Source organism: Sorex araneus, chromosome 6 (genome assembly GCF_027595985.1).
Source record: "Sorex araneus isolate mSorAra2 chromosome 6, mSorAra2.pri, whole genome shotgun sequence".
In the NCBI taxonomy this organism is placed as follows: Eukaryota; Metazoa; Chordata; class Mammalia; order Eulipotyphla; family Soricidae; genus Sorex; species Sorex araneus.
This window is the reverse complement of record NC_073307.1, coordinates 50,304,302-50,332,187: the sequence shown is the minus strand read 5'-3', so window position 1 is coordinate 50,332,187 and position 27,886 is coordinate 50,304,302. Positions and strand designations below refer to the sequence as shown.

Sequence of the window (27,886 nt, the reverse complement as noted above, 5' to 3'; positions counted from 1 at the left end):
GTGCGTCCCCCACGCTCCCCGCGGGTGCGTTTCCCCTCGCATCCCGCCAAGCGCTGCCCCAGATGCTTTCTGCCAAGACGCATCTTTGCTCCCTCTGCGAAGATGCAAGGAGAGGGAGCGCGCGCGCGCCGCGGGGCTGCGGCCCCGCACCTGACCGGCTCGGGGCGCCCGGCTGGCCGGCGGAGGCGCGCGCGGGATCTGGCCCTGGCGGGTCCCCGCGGCTCGGCCCGGGGCTGGCGGCCGACAGACCATCCATCAGCCGCCGCCGCCGCCCCGCACGCGGCCAATCGGGGCTGCAGGTGGGGCCGCACGCACCTGCCTAGGGCGGCCGCCGCTTGCCCGCGCCCCGCTGCCCGCCTTCCGAGGCCCGGCGGGCCGAGGCGTCCGTCCTCCAAGGCCAGCAGACAGGTACGCGCGGGGCGACGCGGGCGGCGAGCGCGCGGAGCCGGGCGGGCGCGAGTGGGAAGGGGTTGGTGGGGGGACTGTGGCAGCAACGAGGGCGCGTTCCGCCTGCGTTCGTCTCCTTGCTAAGGGGGCTAGGTTCCTCCGTGCTTGGGGAACCTCCCCGCCCCAGGAGCCCCCACTCGGGGCTGGTGCCCAGATGGTACAGGGATTGCGGGTGCTTTTACCTTTGGGAGGGAGTGAAAACATGTGTTAGAGTTAGGCTGGCTTGGCTCTGCCTAGGGTCTGTTTTCAGGGGTGCTGAGAATCCTAAATGGCGTTATCTGTCCCTCCCCGAGATGGGACTGACCAATAAATATTAACATCCTGCCCAATAATATTGACCTACAAGGGTACACCCAAATAAATACCCTGAACAACAACAACAACAAAAACCCCTAGATCTCAAGAAAAACAGAAAATCAGGTTGCCAGAAGTAAACTAAAAATAACAAATAAATAAATAAATAAATAAATAAATAAATAAATAAGAACAGTCCCCCCCTGCCCCCCCCTTAAACAGCAAGGATGCCTTCATTTTCCTAAAAGGCCCAGTAATTGTATTGCACCCATTTTGCTTCTGCTGTGGGGTTCTTTGGCTGCTCTGCGGGGGCAACTGGGATCAGGGTCAGTCCTGCTGACAGGCTAAGGATTTTCTAACTGGACTTTAAGACCCTTGGGTTAAGGACATCTGCTTTATCATGTAATTTGAGACCAACTAAGGACAGACAGACACTCCCCACACATACACCCTCAGGTACAGTTCCCAATATTAATCCCATTATTTGGAAAATAGCACACAGGCAGTCCTGCTGGCAGCTTCCAGTGCTCAAGGTTTCTCAGAAAAAGTGGAAAGAAAGAAAGAAAGAAAGAAAGAAAGAAAGAAAGAAAGAAAGAAAGAAAGAAAGAAAGAAAGAAAGAAAGAAAGAAAGAAAGAAAGAAAGAAAGAAAGAAAGAAAGGAAGGAAGGAAGGAAGGAAGGGAGGAAGGGAAAAGGAAGGAAGAAGGAAAGAAGGAAGGAAGGAGGAATGAAAGAAAGAGAAAGGAAAGGAAAGGAAAGGAAAGGAAAGGAAAGGAAAGGAAAGGAAAGGAAAGGAAAGGAAAGGAAAGGAAAGGAAAGGAAAGGAAAGGAAAGGAAAGGAAAGGAAAAGAGCAAAGGAGCAAGCACAGCAGGGAGCAGCAGGCGCCTGACTTGCCACCGCCTTGCCTTGCTTCTGGATCATAAATCATGAAAACGTGAGCAAGAGGGAGCCATGACTCCAGTTTTCCTGCTTTTAATAACTGGGACTGATAATGTCATAAAAGAAAAGACACAGACGTGCGCGGCTGCAGGAGGAAGGAACGGATCAGGAACTCTGGGTCCCTTCTCCACCTCCTCCTGCCAGGAACAGCTCCCCAAAAGGCACGGACGTGTGTGCACAAGCATGTGCACGAAATGTTCATGGCTGTGTCCACATGCACGCATGCCTGTGTGCTCAAGAATGTGTGTGTCCAATCCCCCCACGCGATACTCTGATTCTGTGGGCCTGGAGTACAGTCCAGAGAGAAGGACTCTGCTGACCACTCGGCATCTCAGCAGAGCACTCCAGTTCTAGTCTGTTTCCTGAGCTCTAGAAATGTGTGTGCCACATGGGACGTGGTTCTCTTCTGTTCCCTGGGATCCAAGCATTGCCCCATCCATCATTATCCCTTTTTGTTTTCCCTTAAAACATCCATGCTGAACCCATAAATAGGTGATGCTATTGTTCCTCTCTTTGTGGACCACAGAACATTTGACTCTGATCATTCTGGGGGCCAAAAAGGTATCCTTCTTGGGTTTAACACTGTGGGATGCAGTGGTGAGCTGTTGGCTATTTATTGACTCATTTAAGTTTCCCTTGTTTAAGGTACAGGAGGCAAGGGGAGGAGGGATGGATGTTGAAAGCCTCATTTCTTCCCCTTGTGGCAGTCTTTTGGGCTTGTTTTTGTGGTCACATCCAGCAATGCTCAGGAACGGCTCTCCATTCAGGAATGACTCATGGTGGTGCTTGGGGGACCCTATGGGATTCCGGGGATGGAACCCAGTCCACCACAGCCTCCCCACTGTCCAATTGTTCTGGCCCCCACTTGTGGCTTTAGCATCTCTGCTCCAGGCTGCCTTGGCCATTCTGGCATGCCCCAGCTGCCTTTTTTGTATGAGCCGAGAATTCCTTCTGTGCAGCAAAGTGGAACCTGGTTCCTTTTCCCTTTGCTTTTTCTTGCCTTCCATGGCCAGCGCTGCTTGCTCATCTGGATTATGTTGTACACTTCTCCTCAAGAGATAGATGAGCTGTTCTTTGATTAGATGCCCTGACCTTTCACAGCTGTTGGCCATTGATCTTGATGTGGGCTGGAGAGGAAGCTTGGAACTCGGTGAAAGTTCTTCTCCCAAAGCCAACCTCCCCCAGGAAATTGGATGCTAGCTGCCACCCGGCCACTGCAGCAAGGGATTCCTCCTCAATTAGGATTTATCTTGCTATGATTTTTCTTTTATTCTGTCAGCTGAAGTACCTGTTTTGTAGCCGTAGCTTTTAGTTATAGGAATCAATTTTTTCCCCAGCCTAACTGGCTGTAATCGTTGTCTTGGATATTGAGTTTTCCAAGGGGCTTCTCCATACTGTTTTCCTTGAAGTCACTGTCTCCAGACTCACAGACAGATGGGTAATGATGCTGTGCATTAATACCTCCACCCTGGTTTATGTGTGTTTGACCACAGTGCGAGCATAATTATTTTGGCCCAGTAAAAGCTATTAGAGATCTATTTTGTAGGCTTTACGATCAATAGCTCTGTGATATTTGTGTAGCAGTCACAGAGTAATCAATTGAAGGTCACATCAAATAAATTACCATCCTTCTATAATGATTCTTTTTGTTTTTCTAGGTGAGAATTGGGCTTTATTATTTCATCAGAATCCTCACAGGACACAGGCAATGTCCATTTGGGAGGAGGAGGGAGGAAATTGTGGGTGTGTTTAGAACATGGTATTAATATCCGTTACTTGGATTTGTGGTATTGGATTATTGCATGCGTGGATCCACACTGAAATTCCTTCCAGAACCCTCCTATGGATTCTGTGACACAGCCAGTAACAGGCTGGAGCAAATGGAAGTCTGCCTGCGTGGTGAACCAGGTTCCCAAAGTCAATCTTGGTGGTTGTGTCTTTGTATCTTGAAAGAAAATTTAGAGTTGACTGAAATCTGTCCTAGAGAGAGCATGGCAGAGCTTCTGAAGAGTATGGAGAGTGACCAGAGAACAGAGACCAGAGTACACAGGAGTCAGAAACACTATATACTAATGCCAGACCCACCACAGCTGAAAGTGGAATGGGGAGAAATGGATGCTAGGAGAGGCGTGTCTCTGCCCCTTCTTTTTCAAGAGGGGTCGCTCCCCACTCAAGTGGCCTAACCCGGATTTCAGACATGGGCGGCGGGCACCTATGGCTATGTGCCTCTATAAAAAATTGCAATTTGCCAGCCTCAGGCCTGCAATCCCCCAACTGTCTTAAAGGGACCCATTTCCAGAGTTTTGTCTTGCTTTTTGTGGGTGCAATCAGTTGTGCCCTGAAAAACTGCAGCCACAGTTGGATAATTGCAGGCAAAAGAGGCCACGAGAGGCCTCTTTGCTCCAAATTTTGTACCTGCCACTAATTGCACTGACGGAAAATGGGAGTCTGGTAGGAGCTTTTTTAAAAATTGGGGCCAGGAAAATCTCCATGGAGGGAACAGACCAGGGGAGATGATCACTCACTTTCTTAAGGACAAAGGTATCCATTCCCGTGCAAATTCTTGCTCGTGCAAGCAGCCAAGCTTGGGAGCCAACACCCAGGGAGTCCAAGTGCTCCTGCTAGTCAGCACTCAGGACAGCCCCTGCCGACTCTCCCATCCACAGTGGATAAGAAATAATCAGTGGAGAACAGGGAACACATATGGGTGAGACTGAGACTACCACGCTGGCGGGTCCAAATGATAAAGTTCCGAATCCATAACCATAACTAGGCCCGCTGCTCTCAAACTCTCTGAAGAAACAGTCTCATCACTTTCACTCCTCATTTTTTTTCTGGGGATAATTGATGCTAAAATGCAGAGAGAAGTGCCTATAAGATTTTAATCGAAAGGCATTTTAAATTTACCTGTAGATAATTTACGTTTCACGGGCAGAACCTGGCAAGCTACCTGTGGCGTATTCAATATGCCAAAAACAGTAACAATAGGTTTTATTCCCCTGACCTTAAAAGAACCTCCAATCATTGGGAAAGATGAGTAAGGAGAAGCTGCTAAAATCTCAGGGCTGGGACGAATGGAGACTTTACTGGTGGCCGCTTGAGTAAATCGACGAACAATGGGATGACAGGGATACTGTGATACAGAATTTATGTTCATTTATTTACATATAAACACATGTGTGTCTACATATATTTTGTATAGATTCATAGAGTCACACAGACTTTGTATACATACATGCAAACACACAGCAGAGTCCGGGAGGCCACACCTGATAATTCTCATGGCTTACTCCTGGCTCTGCACTTGGGGGTCACTCCTGGCAGGGCTTGGGCGATCATATGGGGTGCTGGAATCAAACTCACTTAGCCTGGTGGGCTAAGTGTTGTTTTGGTTTATTTTTTAAAATGTTGTATTGGTTTACCATTCTGACCTGTGCAGTTGGGGGATTCACTGTTGTGTTTTTGGTTTAATATTAATTGAGGTAAAGGCTAATAAATTATTGGCCTCATGTGTTTTCGGTGATCAGGCTCCCCTAGTGAATGTTCCACATAAAAGACTAATTTATGGTTCTTATGGGATATGGAGGGTGAGATAGTGGCTGCAGCTCCGGCACCACACTCACCAGGCCTCATGAGGAGAGAATGGGTCCTTGTGGCTCGAGTCCTAAGCGTGGTGGCGCCCTGCCTGGGTTGCTGTCCCTCGCTTGTCTATTCTTGAGAATCTTTAGGAATAGCTTTAGAAATATTATAGGAATATATTTAGGAATAGCTTTAGAACTACTTTTCCTAAAGAAAAATCTTTAGGATTATTCTCAGAACCTATTAATAATACCAAGCAAAATATCAAAAGGGCTTGGTAATCTATATTGTTACAAAGAGACTGATGACAAGAAGCATAGTCCTATTTAAAAGGTAATGATGGGGGCCGGAGTGACAGTTCTGCGGGTAAAGCTCTTGTCTTGCACATGACTGACTGGGGTTCAATCCCTGGCATTCCATATGGTCCCTGAAGACAAACCAGGAGTGATCCCAGGGCACAGAGCCAGGAGTATGCCTGGTGTATCCCAACAACTACAACAACAACAACTACAACAACAACAACAAAAAGTACTGGTATCTGCTGGTTCTACTATGACGGAATCCTCTTTCTTGTAATAAGAAATTTGGGGCCAGAACTCAGAATATTGGAGCTCAGAAACCTTGCCTTGCCTTGTCCCTTTAACTGTATGGATTAGAATGTGTCTTGCTAATATCCCCCTCTAGGCATCAGTCACTTCAAAAAAATTTTTTTTAAATGTGGGTAATATATTCCCCCCAGAGAATAACATTAAAAGGGAATACAACATTTAAAAAAAAATAAGCTTAACTCTGGAAATTGACTGCTGGTATAAATGTGCAGGTCCACCTCCCAGCACTGAATGGGCTTTGGTACTAAGAACTGTATTTGCTGTCCTGGAAATCTAACCACTTGGGAAAATCCCATCCAAGGAAGGGGTGCCACTGCTGATTCAAATGAACCCCAGGCAACATGTTTAAGGCACCCTGGCCTGCACAGGATGGAAACTCTGAGATTCCACAGGTGTCTTCTAATCATTAACCACTTTTGTCCCCTCAGTCCCTTGTGAAAATGAAAGCACCGGGTCAATCTCTTCATTCCCCATGAACCCACACTTAAAGAGGGGACAACAAATCTTCAGAATGAATGATTGTCTGCTAACAGCTCCTCATTCCATTTTCAGGAAGGTGGCAACAAGTGGCCTATGAATGGAACCTGGAGGCATTTTTACAGGATTATTTGTTCCTAAAGAACAAAGATGAAGGATGACACGACTGTGGGGTGATCCAAGAGAAATGCATAGAAGTTTGGAGGTAAAAAGTAATAACACTCATGGGAATGGATATGATTCAGGGACACTTTTCCACGTACAGGAACACATCCTGTGAACTATGAAAAGTTTTTAAATGGTTTGAAGGCACAAGGGGAAACCAGAAAATATCAATCCTTATAAGTAAAAAGTGTTCTATATGCAAATGAGGTATTAAGCAAATTAACAGCTGTTATTAGAATTCATTGATAATGATAATGGCCCTGATCAGTCCAATGACTTTCTTAAAATGGCTTGAACAACTTCCAGATTTCAGGTCTTAGAATGTGTCTTGCTAAACTTCACCCTGGAGTTAATTTAGCCACCTGACTTCTCATACCATGGCTGGTCGCTATATTTGGTGAAAGTTGCTGGACTCTGACAAATTTTGGTCTTGGGAGCATAGGGCCCTGAGCTAAAAAGAGTCCGACCAATGTCCCACAGTGCTGCTGAGTTTCCCCAACTGAGTGGGATCACCAAGATAAAAAATAGGTTCATTCATATTCCTGTCTCTTGAAATGTACCCCTTGACTGCTAAAGGGAACTTTGCTTCAAAAGTCAGGTGAAAACTAGATGCCGTAGATTGGGAATCTCTAATCAGTTCTAGGACTGTAGATACTAATGGTCATGTGTGCACGGTCTCTCGCCTCTGTCCTTCAAAGCTACAGTGGATGAAATGTTCCCTCTTCTCTCAAAGTTCCAGGTTCTTCCCTGGAACTTCGTGGAAAATATGGTCTGAATAGATGTGTTCAGTGAATGAATGATATTGACTCCACGCTTACTTAACAAAATGAAAACAAAATCCCTTTTCTAAAGATCATGGGCCAATTCAGATTCTTACAGGGAATGAGAGAAAAGTGCTGGTGGTGTTCAGGGCTTACCCCAAAATCTGTGCTCAGGGATCACTCCTGGCAGGCTCAGGAGACTAAGTGTGGTGCCAGGGATCAAAACCAGCTCAGCTGTGTGCAAGGCAAGCACTCTGCTGTGCTCTTTCTCTAGCTTTATTTTTCTAGTTTTTGGGGTATCGTCTAATCATCCAAATTATCCTCCACATCTCCTTTGGGTATGATGGAGAAAAAATCAGTGCAGTCTGTGGAGAATCCAAATTCTCTAAGCGGTAGTTTGCAAAATACTCTCTGGAGAGTCTGGGACATTTCAAAAACAAACCACCCCTACACCCCCAATAAGAAATGAGTTAGCAGTGATCTGGATCTCATAATAATCTCTCATTTTTTCATATTTGGGGCAGGGCTGTGGACTATTCGTGACTGTGCTCAGCAGGAGCTAGACCTGTCTGTTTGCAGATATTGCTCCCAGGGTACTTCAGGTAACAATTTTGTGTTTGTTTGGGGGCTACATCCAGCAATGCTCAAAGATTACTCCTGGTTCTGCACTTAGGAATCTCTCCTGGCAGTGTTCAGGGAACAATAGAGGATGATGGGGATCAAGTTTGGGTTGGCTGCATGCAAATCAAGCGCCCTCCCCTCTGTACTATCACTCTGGTCCCTGCCTTGGGGAATTGAGGAGCTCAGGAGTTACTCCTAGTTCTGTGCTCAGGCATCACTCCTGGTGGTGCTTGGGAGACTCTATGGGATGCTGGGAATCAAACATGGGTCAGCTGCAATGCAAATGCCCTGCCTGCTATACTATAGACCTAGCTATAGTAAATCAAACCTAGATCAGCTGCATGCAAAGCCTGCCCTCAGTGCCCTGAATCCTCTCTCTGGCTGTGAGTGACGCTCTGAAATGTCCATACAGACCACCATCTGCTATTCAGTCAAGTTGGATTCCATGCACTGGAATCCTGGAAAATTCTTGCCAGACCCACAATTCATTCTTTAAAAAAAAATCATTGGATTAGCTTCGTTCAGCATCTAACTCACAATTTTAGGTATACCTTAACCCCCCAGCGGGCCCAAATAAAGAGCCTTTCCTTAGGAATCGAGCTCCTTACCCCCTATGAGAGAGGGCAGCACTGGTAGCTATGTGGATGTTGCTGCTTATAGATTGTACTGGAACCAAGTTGCTCTCAACACTTTTTTGCAAACAAGTGCTATGTGTCAACTTTTGCAAGGAACTGCACTCCCCCTGGATTCTTTTTTTAAAATTTTTTAAATTTTTTATTAGAGAATCACTATAATGTACAGTTACAAACTTATGAGCTTTTGTGTTTGCATTTTACTCATACAGTGACCATTTACCCATCCCTCCACCAGTGCCCATTCACTTCCACCAGTGATCCCAGTATCCTTTTCACCACCCCCACCCCATCCCCCACCACCCCACCCTGCATCTGTGGCAGGGCATTTCCCTTTGTTCTCTCTCCTTTTGGGTATTGTAGCTTGCAATAGAGGTATTGAGTGGCCTTCATATTCGGTCTATAGTCTACTTTCAGCTCGCATCTTCCAACCCGAATGGGTCCTCCCAACATCTTCTACTTGGTGTTCCCTTCTCTATCTGAGCTGCCTTTTCCCCCAGCATGTGAGGCCAGTTTCCAAGCTGTGCCCCCTGGATTCTTTATGAAGCCATTTAATAAAATGAGATCCGTGAACATTCTTTTGGAAGCCCCAAGAATACCAAGACTTGTGGTGATTTTTTCCATTGCTCCTTGGGGAAACAGAGCTCTGAGAGAGAGAGAGAGAGAGAGAGAGAGAGAGAGAGAGAGAGAGAGAGAGAGAGAGAGAGAGAGAGAGCAGCTGGGGATGGCAGGCTAAAGGCCTGGGGGTCCACAGGAAGTTAGAATTAGACCCTTGAGGCTAATCTGTCAGGGGTAGTGAAAGGTTCAGGATCCTAACAGCCCAGATGCCCCAGGACAGGTTAGGGTGGGTTCAGCAGTTTTATTCCCATGGAGAGAGGGAATGACTCAATTCCACTCAATGATTGAAGCAAAACTCAAGAGAAAGTAGGGAGTCCACTATCCCTCTAGCAGATTTCTGTATATCTTGGGAGAAAATAAAGACAATAAATTCATTTCTTAAAGAGTCCTAAGAAATTCTTTAGTCCCTGGATGGGTGTGGGGAGTTGGCTGGGAACGCGCTGGTTAAGAAACCCAGCCCAAAAGAAGCTTGTGCCCAAGCTCAAAGTGACAGGAGCATGATCTTGGGGTAACTAGTTGCATGTTTGTTGGAATAAGTGAAGTACATAGAAATAAGATGTAAAAGGGAAATGGGGAGCCACCGCTCAGAAATGGTATTGGCAAAGAATAAGAACACTCCATGGAAGTTCCTTGAGAAAAAGTTCTATGGAAGATTGTAGCGGAAAAGGAGTTACTAGGAACCAGGTGAGTTTAATTGTGGGGAGAATAGGAGATGCTGAGCAACTAAATAAGGTAGACAAATGGCCAGAAAGATCCAAATAAGGACCAGAAAGTCAGTAAATTTTTTTAATGGTCAATTTTAAAATTGCCTTGCACATGCTTGCCCCAGGTTCAATCCCTGGCACCACATATTGTCTCCTGATCCCCACCAGGAATGATCCCTGATCACAGAGCCAGAAGTGATCCCCGAGCACTTCTGGGTGTTATTCAAGACTCCCCAGTTCATACTCTGGCTTGGGGGAGGTCAATTAGCTTGGGAGCGACACCAGCTCAAGCTCTTAGAAGAGATTCTGAGTGCCCAAGAGAACAGTGAAAGATGACCCAGCATGGTCCGCCTAATGCTAATTTAGGGTGGAGGGGACTTAGGGCAGGCATGAGTCAGAGGAAAACACAACATCAGCATCACTTGGAAGACCAAGAACCTCCCATATGCTGAGTCAGTGGTCGGTCAGTGGTCTCTGGCCAGAGGCAGAGAAAAAAGATGAGGTTGGGGCAAAAGATCAGAGAATAGTTTGGGTGGGAAAGGTAAATTTGGGGGAGAAGTCAGAAAGGGTTAGGGCATGAAAGCATTGGCAGTGAGGAGAGGAAGAAAGAATCGCAAGTTTAGCGATAATGGGGAAAACACTAACCCCCGGTGCTTCCCCACAGTATGGGGCTTCCTTTCGTGGAGTCAAATGGAAATTCAACAGAGCACAAAGGAAGTTAAAAGAAATTGGGCAGAGCAATAGTACTGCAGGGAGGGCACTTGCCTAGCACATGGCCGACCCAGGTTCAATCCCTGGCACCCCATATGCTTCTTTGAGCACCACCAGGAGTGATCCCTGAGTGTAGAGCCAGGAGTAAGACCTGAGCACCTCTGAGTGTAGTATCCCCACACCTCACCCCCAAAATGGTAAGTGAAATTATAAAAAATAAATAAAAATTTTAAATGACCATCTTGGGTGGTAGCTAGAACCCTGGTAAGGCAGAGCAGACCAGCCCCAAGATGACGGCTGGATGGTACCTTCTGGCTTGTGCTGGCACAAGCTGCCTCTCAAATACATCAGCTCCTCCTCCTCCTCCTCCTCCTCCTCCTCCTCCTCCTCCTCCTCCTCCTCCTCCTCCTCCTCCTCCTCCTCCTCCTCCTCCTCTTCCTCCTCCTCCTCCTCCTCCTCCTCCTCCTCCTCCTCCTCCTCTTCCTCCTCCCCTCCTGCCAACCTCCTTGTTCAATTTACCATAGATGGAAAGGAAAGGGGAATATTCCTGGTGGAGCAGCGAGATGTCTGAGTTGATCAGTGATGGTTGGGTGAATGCTCCCCCCACCCCCCATGCCAAAGCGGGCTTGTACAACCAAATTTCACCTTTAATGGCCAAAGATTTTTTTGCAAATAGGCTTAAATAGCAGTCCCCATGGTAACACTGTAGCACTGTTCATAGATTTGCTCCAGCGGGCACCAGTAACATCTCCATTGTGAGACTTTTTGTTACTGTTTTTGGCATATCAAATACGCCACGGGTAGCTTGCCAGACTCTGCCATGCGAGCGGGACACTCTCGATAGCTTGCCGGGCTCTCTGAGAGGAATGGAGGAATCAAACTCAGGTCGGCCTCGTGCATGGCAAACGCCCTACCCACTGTGCTATTCTGGATAAAGTCATGACAAGTGACCATTGGAAGAGGAGGTGGAGAAGTAACTAGGACTGGAGCAGAGAGTAGAGTACTATGAGTTGGAGCGAAGGAAGAGAGTAGCTTCTAGATGGCAAGCAGAAAACAGATTTTCTTCCCTAAACCCTCCAAAATAGAACACAGCTGTATGCCAAATTTTAGATCGTTGACCATCAGAATGAGAAGAGAACAGGACCCCAGAGAAATAGCTCAGTGTGCTGAAATATAAGCTTTGCATGAGAAAGAAGGAGGCAGATTTGATCCCATGAACTGCCTGGACCTCAGAGCACTGATCCAGGAGCAGCTCCTGGGCACTGATCCAGGAGCACCTTGAGCACTGCTGGACATGGCCCCAGAAAAAGAAATACAACAGGACAGTATGCCAATAAATGGATATTGTTTTGATCTGCAGAATGTGTTATAACTGTTAGGAAATGAATGCCCTGTGTTAAGGAAAGATTCCTGGAAATTAAAGTAATAGGCACTTTGGCATCTGTAGAAAGGGTGACTGAGTGCAATTAAACTAAGTTGTGAAATAAAGCAACTTGTAATTTTTAGCACTGGAGCTTTGCTCTAGTTATGATTCTCATGTGTCATGTCACTTATAATAGCTGAAAACAGCCACTGGGAAGTAAAGCAAAACTTAGTGGCAGTTAAGGGTCGCCATCATATTGGGTGGAAAGAAAACATTAAAAAAAAACAGTAACCAGATTAAAACTAAACCTCAAGTACTGAGGCACTCAAGGAAAAGTATTTGGAATATAATAATTATTGGTGATAAGATAGAGACAGAATCTGAGCATCTGTAAGATTTCTGGGAAAAAAAACACTAGACAACTAGAACAGAAACAATAGGTAAAGACAATTAAATAATACAGAAAAGTACTCTGAAAATTGTATGTGTATACATATATATATTTATATGTGTATAAGTATCAGTGGTTCCATAGCTGTATACAGCTTCATGAAAAAGGTTGGTGAGATGACTAAATTATCAAAGCAATAGTATATCAGCACACCAGCGTAAAAACAACAACAGAAAAAAAATTATTGCCTGTCACGTAATACAAAATGGTCTGGCCTCAAACTTTTCTCCTGAAAATCGTGAAGGTAATAAAAAGGCATCTCCCTAATTCAATGGCTAATAAAACTGTCACTCACTGACAATGTCACAGAGTAAGTTACTTTTCACCAATCAAGGCTTCAAGGGTTACATTTCCAGATGCTCAGGAAATAGATCATGCCCAAATCGTGATTTCTGAGAATAAATACGGCCCTTATTATGGCCTGGTTCGGAGAGAAGAATCTCCCAGACAGACCTGCACCGCCTGGAGCATCTTTCCTTCTGCAAATTGACTGTGCTCACGGCTCCTGCTTAAGTCTCAGGTCAGGAATCGCTCCTGGCAGGCCTGCGGGGAGCCATAGGGATGCTGGGGGCTGAACCCAGGGCAGCTGCTTGCAAGGCAAGTGTCCTACAGGCTGTGCTATGGCTCTGTCTCAAGCACAGCCTTATCTTTACTACCTAAGGTTCCTTCCTAAAGCCAGGAAATGTCTTATAAATAAACTTCTACTCTGGGCCACCCACACTGGGTCCCTTTTGCTCCCACTACGTGAAACAGTGACTCAGGGCTAGAGAGGCAGTTACAGTGGTGGGGGTTGGGTGGGGGACAGGGGTATTATGGTGCTGGCTTTGCAGGGTGCCAGAGAGATAGCACAGTAGGGATAGTGCTTGTCTCACATGTGGCCAACCCGGGTTCAACTCCCGGCACCTCATATGGTTCCCTGAGCACCGCCAAGAGTGGTCCTTGAGTGAAGAGCCAGGAATAAGCCCTGAGCACAGCTGTGTGTGGCCAAAAAAAAAAAAAAAAGACAAAAAAAGTAATAAAGAGCACAGGAAAAAAAAGTTACAAGTAAATGGTGGACTAATATATTCGATCAGGGAGTCAAAATCTGACCTGGAGGAGCTTGAGATTCGATCACCCAAGACAAAGTTCATGAAGGGGAACTTTAAAGACTTTGGAAGTAGCTGCCATCCTGATAGGGGAATATACGGAGAGGTAGTTTGACCTAAAAGGACCTTTTTTTAAGGGTTAGGGTGATAGTACAGTTGGCAGGGCTCTTGCCTTGCACGAGGCCAACCCGAGTTTGATCCTGGCATCCCACATGGTTCCCTCAGCACCACCAGGAGCCTTGCGCACTGCCAGGTGTAGCCTCCAAACCAAACTAAAATGTGCTGGCCTTGCACACAACTGATCCTGACCTGATGCCCGGCACCACCCACACAGGGTCCCCGAGCACCACCAGGAATGAACCCCCTGCAAAGAACTGGAAGAAACCCTGACACCATTGGATGAGAGACCATCAATACACAAAAATGAACTTTCTCCCCAAAGGCTTCATATCTCTCCAAGCCATGTCGGAGCTCACTCTTCCCTGCCATGAGCCTGTGGGCAGTGCAGTGCATTTCTCAATGTTGCCAGCTGATGGATATTAAGTGGGTCGTCTTGTCCGTCTACTCTCAGGCCAGACTCATTCTTCTGGTGAGGCTGTTTGTCTCTAACGTGACAGTTGGTGAGAGCTCTCAGTATGTATTAGCTATTAACTTTTTTTCTCTATTACCTTTATTATTAAAGAGAGAGAGAGAGAGAGAGAGAGAGAGAGAGACAGAGAGAGAGAGAGAGAGAGAGAGAGAGGCAGCTTTGTTTTAGCCAAAGAGGCAGGAAATAAAAGACTCTGAACGTGCATTCAAAGATGAAAATGCTTAAAACATTCTCTCTTGGAAAGATTTGCATTTTAATTGGTATTCAGTCTGAAAAGAATGAAGATCCGAGAGATACTTCTAATCACGAAGGAGAGGGTATAAATCAATCTCTCTGATGGTTTGATTTGCACTTTTCCTGCAGATACTTAATCTGTGTTAGTGCAAGTGTTTGGGCATACGGTACTTCTGGGATTCTGAGTGGGCACAGAAAGGGATGAAGCAAGATGCTATGGGGGGCTGCTAGAGAAAGTTTTTGTTTCCAGGGCTGAGCTGACAGTAAAATGCACCTTCCGTGTCATTACCTGCTCTTATCATGGTAGACCGTATAATATACGGTACTTTCAAGTGTGATGTTTTGTTGGGTGTTCAAGTTTGTGCTTTCAAGCTCCACCCAGCTCCAAGGCTCTGTTACCTTCCCAACCCTTCAGTGTATGGCACAAAAGTTTCATTTCCCTTGCCTCCAGCCTCTAGCCTCCACCATCCTACTTTTAGATCTTTATGAATTTGACCACTTCAGTTACTTTCTGTCAATTAAATCAGATTCTCTGTCCTTGTGTCTGTCTTTTTCCACTTGGTGCTAAGCCCTCAAAGCCCTCAGTGTCGGAGCCCTCACCCTTTGCAAGGCTGAACCACAGGTCACTGTAATTGCAGGTCATATTTTTGCATGCCTGCTCACTGATGTATATGGGTAGATTCCACAATGTCGACTGTGAATAATCCCACCAGAATATAGACATGTTTCTCCAAAGCTCCGCTTTCGGTTTTGTTGAGTTTATACCTAGAAGGATATGGGGATTTATCTGTTTATGTTTATGTATTTATTGATCTATTTTTGATTTGGGGGCCACACCAGCTGTGTTCAGGGCTGACTCCTGGCTCTGTACTCAGGGCTCACTGGAGACGGGGCTTGAGGGACCATACAGGGTAGGGGAGATGGAACCCAAAGCAAGCACCCTTTTTGCTATACTATAAGCCCAGCCACAAACTGTTTATTATTAATAATGCTATTTTTCAGTTTTTGAGGACCTGCCAAAATACTGTTCACATCGAGCATTGTGTTACTACTCACAGCATGCACGGGTGACATTGTTGCCTCACCCTTGCTACTGCTAGTTTTATTTTAAAATAGTAGTCATCCAAATGGTGTATGGAAGTGTAGGACCCTAGTTTTACTTTGGGTTTGAATTTCCCTAATGAGCGGCTATGTTTGCCGGGTGAGGGCGGGGTAGGCACACCCGGAAGTGCTCAGGGCTTACTCCTACCTCTGTGCTCAGGGATTATTCTTGGCAGACACTGGGGGGGTCCGTATGTGGCGCTAGATCAAACCCAGGTCAGTCACATGCAAGACACGTGGACAACCTGCTGTACTCTCTCCCTGGCCTTAAGACATCTTTTGCTGGACGTACTGGATATTAATATGGGAGATAATGCTTTGGGAGGACTTTTCATTCTGAGGTTATGGCAGGCTTGATTCCGGAATGGGACATTCCCTCTAGGTGGATGAGTGTCCAGTAATCCAGGACTTTGAGAGTAACAGGGAGGGGGGTAGAAAGAAGACAGCTGATATTTGCTTCACAATTTAGAGAAAAAGGAGTGTGTGTGTGTGTGTATATATATGTGTGTGTGTGTGTGTGTAATGTGTGTGTTGTGTGTGGTGTATGTGGGGGGGTGTCTGTGGTGTGTGTACTGTGTGGTGTATGGGTTGTGTGTGTGCTATATTGTGTGTGTGGCATGTGTGGTGTGTGTGTGTGATGTGTATGGTGGTGTGTGTGGTGTGGTGTGTGTGGTATGTATGTGATGTGTGTGGTGTGTGTTGTATGTGATGCGCCTTCAGCACAACTGGGGTGACCGAGACACTGCACTGATCATCCAAGATGGGCCTTGGGGGTGAGAGGACACTTGGAGTAGTCGCTCAGAACAGGTAGCATTGAAAGTTGGGGGCTGGGAGAGAGCCCAGGAGTGCAGACACTTGCCCCTGTGCATGACCAAGCTGGGTTGATTCCTGGCACCACCCGGTCCACCAAACATCCCTGGGTACAGCCACTAAGTATAACTTTGGACCGCCCTGCCCTGCACCCCCATCCCAGGCACACCCCCCACCCAAGCACTGCAGAGCCTGAACCATTGCTTGGTACCCCCTGCAAAAAATAAAAATAAAAAAGACTCCATTAATTTTCTTTGAAATGATTTTAAACATAGTCCTGGGCCAACAAGTCAGTGTGGGCATTAAGATGCTTTCCTGGCATGTCGCCGACCCAGGTTCCATCCCTGGCACTACACAGGGCTCCCCCAGCACTGGCAGGAGTGACCCCAGAGCCCAGAACCAGGTATAGTTCTGAGCACCCTAGGTAGGCCCTGCCTGTGCCCCCCACCCCACCCCCCCATAAAACACAGCGTTTGAGACATGGCATGGCTCCAGCAGCTTCCTCAGAAAGAGTCTGATATCCTCGAGTGAGCCGACGGCTCCAGAGTTGTGTGCAAGCCACATTTTTCTGGGAGGAAGAGGCAGGTGGAGAATAAGTTTCCATAACCAGATTGTGTTGCCTCTGATTGAAACCTGGGCCACAGCGAAGAAGCTGGAGGGTGGCGATGTAGCCACTGCAAGGCTGTGGTCCAAGGACGACCTTAGGAATAAAATCCCAAGTCTTTCTGCACACAGCATGCGTGCCCTGGGCAGCAGGCACACGGCCTGATGGGGAGAGCTGGGGTCCTGGACAGGCTCAGGACATACCCCTCCATATGGCTGTTAAGTTTCTCTCTCCGTTCCCCCAGCATGAAAACCAGATGCCTTAGCAACCCAGAAACTCCATTTCTGTCTTCTCCATCTTTTCTGTAAATGTTGAGAAAATAGCAGTGACTGAGAGGAAGAGCAGCGGGGATGGTGAATCGGGTGCTTCTCAGCCAAATCTCAACCAAGAGGTGCTTTGGGCCCGCATGCATCATTCAGGCCAAAACGGCTTCCCGATTTGAACTCCCCGCCATCCCTCCACAGGGAAATAAAACAGCGGGGATCAAAGGGAATGGGGTCCAGCCTGTAGCTTGGCTGGCACAGACAGACCCCCACAAATCTCCAAGGCCGGAATGAGATTGCCGGGAAAATTCCGAATCAGCCCATCCTTGTTTGTTCCATTTTGTGGGGGAGGCGGAGGATGTACATCTAGTGATGCTCAGGACGTACTGCTGGCTCTGCACTCAGGGGTCACTCCTGGTGGAACTCAGGGGACCCTATGGGATGCTAAACCTGGGTTGGCCACGTGCCAGGCCAGCACCTTCCCTGCTGGACTATCTCTGGCCCCCTCAGTCTTTTTCCAACCTGTGCTGGGCGAGAGAAGTCAAAAGAAGAGATGGCCTGTCAGCATGGCTATTTGTTAGGGACCCCAAGATGAAAACCCCCAAACAAGCCTTTCTATATGCTGTGTACAGCCCATCCCAGCCACATTCCTCTTGAGGAAAGTATCCATTACAGATGTTTGTGTGTGTCTGTGTGTGTGTGTGTGTGTGAGTGTGGTGGGGAGGAGGGGTCGTTTTTTTTGAATAAAGCAACAAACTACCCTCCAATGTAGTTCGGAACTAGGAGCTCAGGGGTTGTAAACCTGTGTGATGGAGTTCCATCAATATGACATCACTCGTAACGTGACATCCCAGGGCTCCCCCACCTTACCCCCCCAGCCCCAGCTCCCCTCCAGCTTGCCCGCACACAGGCCCCCCTCTCCCTCTTCAAGGGATGATGAAACTGCCCCGTGCCGCCCAGAAGGACAATAAAACCCTGGATCCCTGAAGCTGAATTCAGCCCATTGAACTGCACAAACAGCAATGAGCAAAACAAAGCGAGCGGGAAACGTTTGCACACAGCATCTGTTATGATCACATAACCACCAGACAGCTGTTTAATCCCAACTGTTAACATAAGATCATTTGTGTGTTTGAAGAGCAATCCCATTTGGAGTTTCCCCCCATTATTTATTTATTTTCAAGCTTTTCTGAGAGTGAGAGAGAGGAGAGAGAGAGGGAGGCGAGAGAGAGAGGAGACAGAGAGAAAGGCGAGAGAGAGAGAGAGAGAGGAGAGAGAAACAGAGAGGAGAGAGAGGGAGAGAGAGGAGAGAAAAACAGAGAGAGAGAGAGAGAGAGAGAGAGAGAGAGGAGGGGAGGTTTCCTGGGGAGGTGCTATACCATGGGGATTTCTGGAACTCTTCTGCTTTTGCCTTTCCTAATGCAAGGGCTGCTGGAGAGGTCTAGCACTAGGCACACTCAGAGGAGAGCGAGAATGACTGTGTGGTCTCTGTGCTGGCCAGGGCGCAGGCCCTTTCTCAGTCTAGGGGACCTGCAGTCTTGGCTCCCTGGAATTTCCAGAAATCAACCACGCTGGTCAGAGGATGAGGAGGCACCTCCCCATGAAAGGCAGCTGACAGTTTTGCTCAGCACTGGAATGGATAGTTATCCCCACCCCCCCACCCCCCAGCAGTGCTCAGATTTCGACCCTCAACACCATCGTCACGGGGCCTCCCGACTGCTCTGCCAGGGTCAGGGAAGGAGATCGGCTGCTTGGGGCTGTTCAGAAGCCTGTGCGTGCTACCCAGTGGGTTGGGTGGGGAAAGTTGGACACCAGGACTGGTTTTTGCTTGGTTGGTTTTGGTTTTGTTTGGGGGCCACACCTGACTGTGCTCAGGGCTGACTCCTGGCTCGGCACTCAGGACTGACCTACTCCCAGTGGTACTTGAGGGGAGCCTATGTGATGTTGGGGATCTAAACTTGGGTTGGCTGCATGCAAGGCAAATGCCCTCCCCACTCGGCACCCACCCCCAGAGTGTTTTGGGGAGGAGGAGAGGTTGGTTTGTTCATCTGCCTCAGGTCACACAGCCTATGGGCTCCCCACAGGTGTTACTGTCGAACTGCAGCTGACCCTTCATGGAAGGGGCTAATGGCAGCAGGCATAAGGGGCAAGAGGGCACCACACAGCCCTAGGGTGAGCCATGTTGGCCACACACATCTGGACAAGCTGTAACCTCGGAGAGAGTCTGTCAAAGGGGCCTGATAGAAATATCTCACCCCCTCCTCCTTCAACCCTTTTGTGCCAGGACCAGAAAGAGGAGCTTTGCATCTAGGAGGCCAAGGTTCAATTCCAGGGGGAGAGCATCCCTGGGGACCCCCTGAACCACACAGAGCAGGGAAGAACTGCTGGCACCACCAAGTGTGGTCCCAGGGAAAATGTCAGAAGCTGGGGAGATAGCATAGTGCAATATTTTACCAGGGCAATTGCAGGTCAACCAGGCTCGATCACAGGTTCCCCTTAGGGTCCCCTGAGTAGGAGGGATCCCTGAGTGCAGAGCCAGGAGGCAACCCTGAGCACCACTGGGTGTAGCCCCCATAATACAAAGAATAAACCCCAAGAAAACATCCGGGGGCCTGCCCCCTCCCTCCCATGCCGTGGTAACAGTAACACCTGTGAAGTCCCACCAAGATGTCAGTGCCATCAACTGGACAAGAGCATTTCTAGATCACAGCACCCCTGGGAACGGCGTGGATGCTTACTCCTCACCTATTTTCTCTCACTGATTTTGTTAGTTTCTTTGGGTTACCTTTAGTTCCTTGTGTGCATGTGGGGACGGGGCACAAGCAGCAGCTCACAAGAATGATGATTCCTGGGATAAGGGGCAGGGGGTGGGCTCTGTGATGCTGGGATCAACCTGGTCAGCTGCAGGCAAGGCCAGTACCTTCTCCTCTGGCTCCTGTCTCATTTTGCTTTGTTTTCAAATTTGATGTTTCATTTCATTTCCATTTCCGTACAGCAGCGTGGACAAATCAAAGCTGTCCACATACAAGTGGTTGTCACAGATTTCATCTCTACCGTGGAAAGCTCACCACATTCAGTCTCATTGATGCTCTGGTTTGAACGTTTGCAAACTCCAAGTTCATCCATGGGGACAAACATGGTCCCCTGAACGATTTCTGACTTCCTTCTGGATATTCCCCTGTCCCCAAGACAAGAGCTTCTCTTCTGCCTTCCCCTTGCTCCCTTGTATTCACAATCCCTGCTCAAGTCTCCATTTCCTGAAGGAAAAGTTCTTGGCGATTTCTGTGGAAGTCTGTTTTTTTCTGAAACTTCACAAGTAAAACAGGAAGAGTGAAGGCAGTGGCCAAAGGTGATTAACTCTCAATGTTGGGGAAAAATGAAATCGGCTAGGTGGGTTAATGGAATGATTCATTATCATTGTCGAATAAAAGGGCTTTAAAAAATTAAAACCTTTTGTTTGACATTCTTTATCACACATAAAAGGTATGCCCCTAGCTCCAGGGCTGGGCGCTGCCCCAGTCTCTTTCAGATGATGACAATCCATCATAATGTTCAACTTCCCCTTCACAGGGCAGAATCACCAAGTTCTCTAATGGGAGAAAATCCTTTATCGACTGATTCATTTCCATGTTTTGTTTCGGCAGCTAGACAGGATATCCTGGAGGCTGGTGGCTGGTGAAAGGGAGGGTGACTTAGTACTTACTCGGCCATTGTGATCTGCCACTAGGATCGTTATTGTTATTTCTGTGCTCCAATCGAAATTTTATTTCTCTATGCATTTTTCATACAGAACACCAATGTGGGGCTATTGTTTTTCTCCCTTTTTTCCCTTTCCATCCTACCATCCTTAAGAAAATCCACTGGGAGAAGAGGCAGCAGAGAGAGTTCAGCGGGAAAGGTGCTTGCCTTATACTCAGTCTGTCTGTCCAGGGTTTAGTCCACATATGGTCCTCCGAGCCCCATGAGGAGTGGCCCCTGAGCACAGAGCCAGGAGGAAGCCTTGAGCATTGCCAAGTGTGGTCTAAATCTCCCTCACTGCCTCCCCTCTTCTCTCCCCCCAAAATAAAAATCACTCAAGATAGGATGAGAGAGAGCTTACCTCTGAAACTCTAAGATGTCTTTCCTTAGAATTAATTACCCAAACATGTGTTAGGTATCGTCATTACTAAATAAAATCCTCTATCTACTTTATTTGGTTTGATTGACGTCTGGTGGAACCAGTGGAATCCTGTGTCTGAGTGCTTTGCAAAAGGCACTAGCCAGGGGAAGGAAAGAAATGTCACTTGTCTGAACAAGCATCCAGATGCTACAAGCGTCCCTTTATTGGTCATCAGTCACTGGAATCAGGAAATGAAGCGCCTAGGGTGTTGTGATTGCCCCGGATGACAGTCGTGGTGGGAGGAAGAGATGGGTGGGAAATGAACAAAGGGATAGTTGAGCCCTACATGGACACTGGAGCCCCACTTGGACATTGTCTTATCCGGACAGCTCATCTCACCCAGAGACCTGATTGGCTGGAAGGTAGAGTGGGGAACGTGCTCCCCATGGAGAGACGTGGCCTCTCCAAGAAGAGGGACCACCAACATAGCAGCCTCACACTCCAAACTTCCAGCCGTCATTGGGTTTTCAGACCATTTTCTGGGCACTGCTCACATGCATAGTGCAATCTTGGCAGTCAGTCTGTGGCTCTGAAACACAACTTAAGGCTTCCCCCTCCTTTCCCCCGCCCCGCCCTGGCCCCAATGCCCTTGGCTGTTCCACAGAACAGCAGGCAGACCTTCATAGTGGTTTTTCTCAAGACCCCCATGACATGTGGAAGAAAGACCCGGATAGAGAAAATGGCTCAATGTGCATGGAGAGAAATTATGGAGAAGTCAACCCAGTTTCCATGTGCCCAGGACTTGGTTGGGTCATGGAGATGTGGCGCTGCTTGTAGCATCTTCTGGTCTCTATGATACAAACAGTCTATTGGGGGACATCCTGGAGGTGGGCCTGCTAGATGTAAGAATTGAACAAGAACCGAGGTTAGCAGCAGAGAGGGAAGAAGGGGGTGTAAAGGAGCACTCAGTGGATGAAAGTGGCAGAAGATGCCACTTTGATGGCACGTGGTCTTGGGGGTGGGGTGCTGCTTTGATACACTTTGAAGCTACATGAACCCTCAGACTTAGAACATACATTTGTAGAGTAATGTGAGCCCTTCCCCCCAGTAAAAGAGCTAGCAAAGCAAAACCAAAAGTATGCCAAGTGAGAAACAAAAGATAAGCAGCAAAATGAGCAAGCCACACATGGGAATATGGTGGCAAGAATGGGGACACGGGATAAGGGGAAGCTCTAGGAATCCCCAGTATGGAGTCCGTGCTCCCCAGTTCTTGGGAGCACTGCCTCCTCCCCACCTCAGTGGTATACTCCATGTCTGTGCTGGTGACCTGTTTGGGGGACCACCCTCTCCCCAGGCTTCTGAACAGAACAGCTTTAGAACAGAACAGAACAGAACCTCCACTGCTCCCCTTTCTCATTCAGAGGGGCCCTGAGGGCAGGTGGAAGGGAAATTTGGGTTTTTCTTGACTCACTAGGCAACTTCCAGATGATATTCTGCTCTACCAAACTTCCTACTAAATCCTTTCCCAAACCTTCCTTTCTCACTCCTTCACATAAGAAGCAAGGAAAGCAACTAGAAATCCTTATCCATTCCCCTTCCCCTTTGGGAAGTCGGAATTAAGTCTTGAGGAGGAAAATGTTTACATTCTTTTCAGAATCCTTGGAATGGGGCCACTCCTTTAGCACAGAGGGTAGGGCGTTTGCCTTGCACGAGGCTGACCCAGGTTCAATTCCTCCACCCCTCTCAGAGAGTCCGGCAAGATACTGAGAGTATTCTGCCCACACAGAGCCTGGCAAGTACCCATGGCATATTCGATATTCCAAAAATAGTAACAACAAGTCTCACAATGGAGATGTTACTGGTGCCCACTCGAGCAAATCGATGAAAAACGGGAGGGAGGACAGTGCTACAGTGCTACCCTCCTTTACCTTTCTCCCTTCTTCCACCAATTGGTAGTCATAAAAACCCAAGAGCAAATTCTACCCAAACACAACTCCTTTGACCCCATTTGTCTTTATAAATATGAGCAACCTGATCCCCACACCATGTATAGGTTCATTTTTATGGTTGGAAATATTCAGGGGAATCTTTTATACCAAAATCTCTATGTTCTGAATTTGTTAAATGTAGGTTGATTTAAAAAAAAATAAAATAAGTCTTTTAAGACTAAGGTGGTAGAAAGGGCACTGAGAAGAGGAAGATTCTTTTTATTTTGTTTTTTGGGAAGAAGCCACACTCGGTGGTACTCAGGACTTACACCTGGCCCTGCACTCAGGGATCACTCCTGGTAGGGTTCAGGGGGCCCATATGGGGTTTCAGGAGTAGAATCTGGGTCAGCTGCATGGAAGGCAAGTACCCTACTCGTTGCACTAATGCTCCAACTCCAAGAAGATTCTTTTGACAACAGAGTTAAAGTACATTGGAAATATAAGTAGGATGTTCACTGATCATAAAGGCACTTTGAGAAAAGCATACTAATTTAGTTTTATATGCAGTAAGAAAAGAGAACTAAGCTGGCCCATTTCTGTTACCTTATCCTCTCAAAAAATGGATGTGGCGAATTGAGGCAATTATCCCAAATACCTTTCCTTAATTACATGAATTGTCTAGGTAAGCAGGTTCTGGGCTTAAAGTTTTGCAATAATTATCTTCATTTGCACTTTGATTTGCATGAAGGGACATAGCCAGAGCATCATGGTCACTGATAATGTAACCAAATACTGTGGTTAAGTTCATATGAAAATCAAAACTCATCCAAAAAATATTTTGACAACACTGCTAACTTGATTTTTTTTTAATCTTACCTTTTTTTCTGTTGTGGCTAGTTTTCAAAATTCCTGTCAGGAGCACATGTCACATTTATTACTGGAAACAAACACATCTCTCATGCATCGTGTGAAAATTGAAATCAAGTACCTTGAATCAATTGGTTGGGTTTTGGGGCTAGAGAGATAGCACAGCAGGTAGGGCATTTGCCTTGCATGCGGCCAACATGGGTTCAATTCCCAGCATCCCATATGGCCCCCTGAGTACCGCTAGGGGTAATTCCTGAGTGCAGAGCCAGGAGTAATCCCTGAGCATTGCCGGGTGTGACCCCCCCCAAAAAAAGCAAAAAAAAAATTGGTTGGGTTTTGCCAGGGATCTATCTCAGATGGGATGGGAGTAGGCATCTTTGGGAAGTTTGGTCCTCCACAGAGAATAGAATGTGATGGTGGACTTGGCGATTTCTGGCTCTGTGTGTGTGCGGGAGGAACGCTAAAATGATCAATTTAATAGGATAACTCTCTAATTCAGTGACTCAAGGTCCTATTTCAAGGTCTAAGGATCACTTCTGGGAACCATATGTGCACCAAAAGATGACCTCAGGGCTCTCTCCTCCCAAAGGAAGCCAGCTCCCTTTGAGCAATTACTCTTGTCTCTCCCTTTCACTTTTTTCTTCTTTTGATTTCTGGGTCACACCTGGAAATGGTCAGTGCTTACTCCTGGCTCTGCACTCAGGAATCACTCCTGGTGGCACTTAGTCATCCTATAGGATCCTAGGGATCTAACCTGGGTCAGCCTCGTGCAAAGAAAATGTCCTACCTGCTGCACTACCTCTCCAGAGCTCTTTTTTTATCTTTGATTTTGGAGCCACACCTGGCAGTGCTCAGCGCCTGCTTCTGGGGGGATCAGATGGTGCCAGGGATCAACTCTAGGGCTACAGCATGCAAAGCATTCTCATAAGTCACGTGAGCGATCTCCCCAGCCCCACAACCTGTCATGTCTTGAATGAAAGCAAGAAAAGTAGCTTCTTAGAAGAAAAGCATCGTGATGCACATCCCATCAGCTGGTACCAACCTATGCTTGGCCAGAGCATCTTGTGTCAAACCGACTAACACACAAGGAGCTGAAATCCAACATCTGCCCCAGCACCCAAAATAAATTGCCTCCATGTCCCCCGACTTTGATCATACCTTCGAAAGTTCTCGGTGAAAACCAAGTGTTCTTCTAGAACTCCCCAATTCAACTGGGTGCATCTGCTCTCATCAGCCAGTACTGACACCGTGTATGCAAAAGTAAAGCACAAAACCTGAGGTTGTCACTGTGCATGTGAAAAGGACAATTTATTGATTTTTCCTCCTTTCTAGTACTCATTTTGGGCCACATGGTTGTTAGGGAAAGGGAATAAAAAATTTAATTATGAAACTGATCAGGGTCTAGTTTGACACCACTTTATTCACAGGATCCTTAAATCATACCTGGAAGGTCAGCATCCTGTTGAGGGACACAAGTCACACAGGAGGCCAGGTCCAGCCATGTAAGTACCAACTGGAATGCCAACTAGCTCCTTCTTTTCTTTTCCTCCTAGCCAGCCCAGTTCTTTCTCTCTTTACCCTACTTTCTCACTTTGGGTTCTTAGCGGCTCAGGAATTTTGACTGTTGTTCTGTTTCTATTTAGCGGCCACACTCAGGGCTTACTCCTAGCTACAGGCTCAGGGATCAATCACAGAAGTTCTTAGGGTGTAGGAAATTTTACTGGGGTTGGCATCATGCAAAACAATAATGGTAGCTCTTAGGTGATTTCTCTGGCTCTCAGTAATGGTTTGTAAAAATAATAATTTTTGTTTTTATTAAACAAAAATGTAATAAATTAAATTTTTATTTAGGTGCAGTGGAGGTTCTCTGTCTTTCTAGTTCATGGTGGGGTATTTGATCATCCTCCCAGACCCCCCACCCCCCCAGGTGTCATCACCTCCTTCTCACCAAATGATAACAAAAATAATAACCCAAGTATCTCCACATGTTGCCAAATGCCCTAGGTGTGGCACAAAGCACCCTTCCTTGACAATGTTCTAGTATTTCCATATCACTTGAACTCTAAAGAAAAATTAGGTTACATGGACTGGGGCTTTGAAATAGATTCCACTTCAGGGAGATCTTTTTGCTGTTTTTTGTTCTTTGGGTGTGTTATAGATTTGAAACAATGAAAACCTACATTTTAAAAGCCAAAGACAGTCTTGTCCTATAGATCCGTTGACCATATCTTTCCAAAAAGGAGGGACAAGCACAGACGAGAGAAGATACAAGATCAGTCAGGCAAGGTTGGACAGAATTGTCTGGAAATTAATCTTGTGTATCTGTTCTTCATGAAAATGAACATTCCCTTTTGTTCTTTTTATTCCAGCAGGAGTCATCTTTCCCATTCAACAGGGTTTGGAACAGGAAGTCCTGGCCTTATTTTTTTTTTTTTGCATCATTTCCAAATGTAAGTCCTGCCTCGTAGTTCTAGATATGCAATGAAGCATGGCCAGTATTGGAGAGGCCACGTGGCTGAGTCTCTCTGGAAGATGGGAAGACATCTGGTTCCCATCAGGGTAAGTGCAGCTTTCTGCTGGCAATAAGATGGAAGGTTCTAGAAAAGCCCAGTTAAAGAAAACAGGAGCAAACGAACCAAGGTCATAATGCAGAGCTATTGTCCCACTGTCCTCCTCCAGGGTACCCCAAGGCCTGGCGGGTCTCTTCTCCTTGATCCTGAGGCCTGAATCAGCCAGCACAGCTGCCTGCATCTTGATCTTCACCTTGACCTGCCTCCCCCACCCTGTGCTCCAGCAGCTGCACCAGTTCTGTGAGATTCTGGCCATGACCACACCGGCCAGAGCCCTCATCAACAACAGCCCCTCAAGGCCTGCCAAGGCCTGATTCCACTGAGAGGAGAAAGGGTCCTTAAAGACCACTCCCTCTTCTGTCACCTGAGGGACAGGGCTTTGCAGGAAGTTAATGTCAATGGTTTAGAAAGAACTGAGGCGTCAAGGGGTAGGGGAAACAAGAGAGGGGGTAAGGGTGAGTGCCCGGGTTCCATCCAGGGCTGCGCACTGCCAGGAGTGAGCCCCCTGGGAGCAGAGCCAGGAGGGAGCCCTGCTGAGCTTGACTCCCCCAGGCATCACGTAAGTCAATTCGGAACCAGGGGTCACGGGCTATGGAAGCAGGAGTCCAGTGGCAGCTGGGGGTGGACTTGGCTTCCTCGCACTGCATGACCATCTTGTCTCTATCCTGGCCAGGCCCTGCAGAAACCAGAGCAGCCGCACGTCCCAGACAAGAGCCAGCCGTGAAGCGGAAAACGGTCTCCCTGTGGAGTGCGGCCACAGGGTGTCCTTCAAACCCAGAGCAGCAGAGCCTCCAATACCCCCCAGGAGGAAGCGAGCTCCCCGCTGACTCCCCAGAACTGCCCAGACGTGTCTCCGCCACCCCGCCCCCACCCCGACCACCTTGAACTCCTTCTGGAAACTTGCTGGCTGCAGAAAAGTGAACTTGGCACTCGTCTGCCGTATTGACTATCTGTCTTGAGGGTGAGGGCTGTAAATTCTCTCTCCTCAGATCCAAGTCGATTTGTTATCAAATCAGGCATTGAGAAGCTGATTCATTGCTATTCAGCGCGATGCTGATTTATATGCAGAATGTAAAACAGATGCCTTATGTGATACATATTTATGGTGAATGCTGTTCTCGAAGATTTATTACGGATTCCTTTGTCGGGGTTTGCCTGAGCAGAGCCATGATGACTTGTATTTCCTCTCAGCTGCCAATGCCAAACTCATTAAAAAGAGGTGTGACTATTAATATACATTGTAATACTGACAGGTTCTAATTTATAACACCCTGGCTGCTTGGAGCACTCCCCTCACTTGAGAGGTAGTCGCTGCTTTTTCTTCTCTGGAGCTAAATGGTATAAAATAGAGATGTATATTCTCTTG

At 47.3% G+C, this 27,886-nt stretch overlaps 1 long non-coding RNA gene across 1 annotated transcript; it reads left to right on the top strand.

Moving 5' to 3' along the window:
* The first annotated feature begins 135 nt into the window (after positions 1-135).
* Positions 136-27,886, top strand: LOC129406122 (uncharacterized). Its single transcript, XR_008630805.1, has 5 exons — positions 136-408; positions 6,420-6,549; positions 25,378-25,452; positions 26,320-26,509; positions 27,194-27,886. It is a non-coding gene; the product is annotated as an uncharacterized LOC129406122 (long non-coding RNA).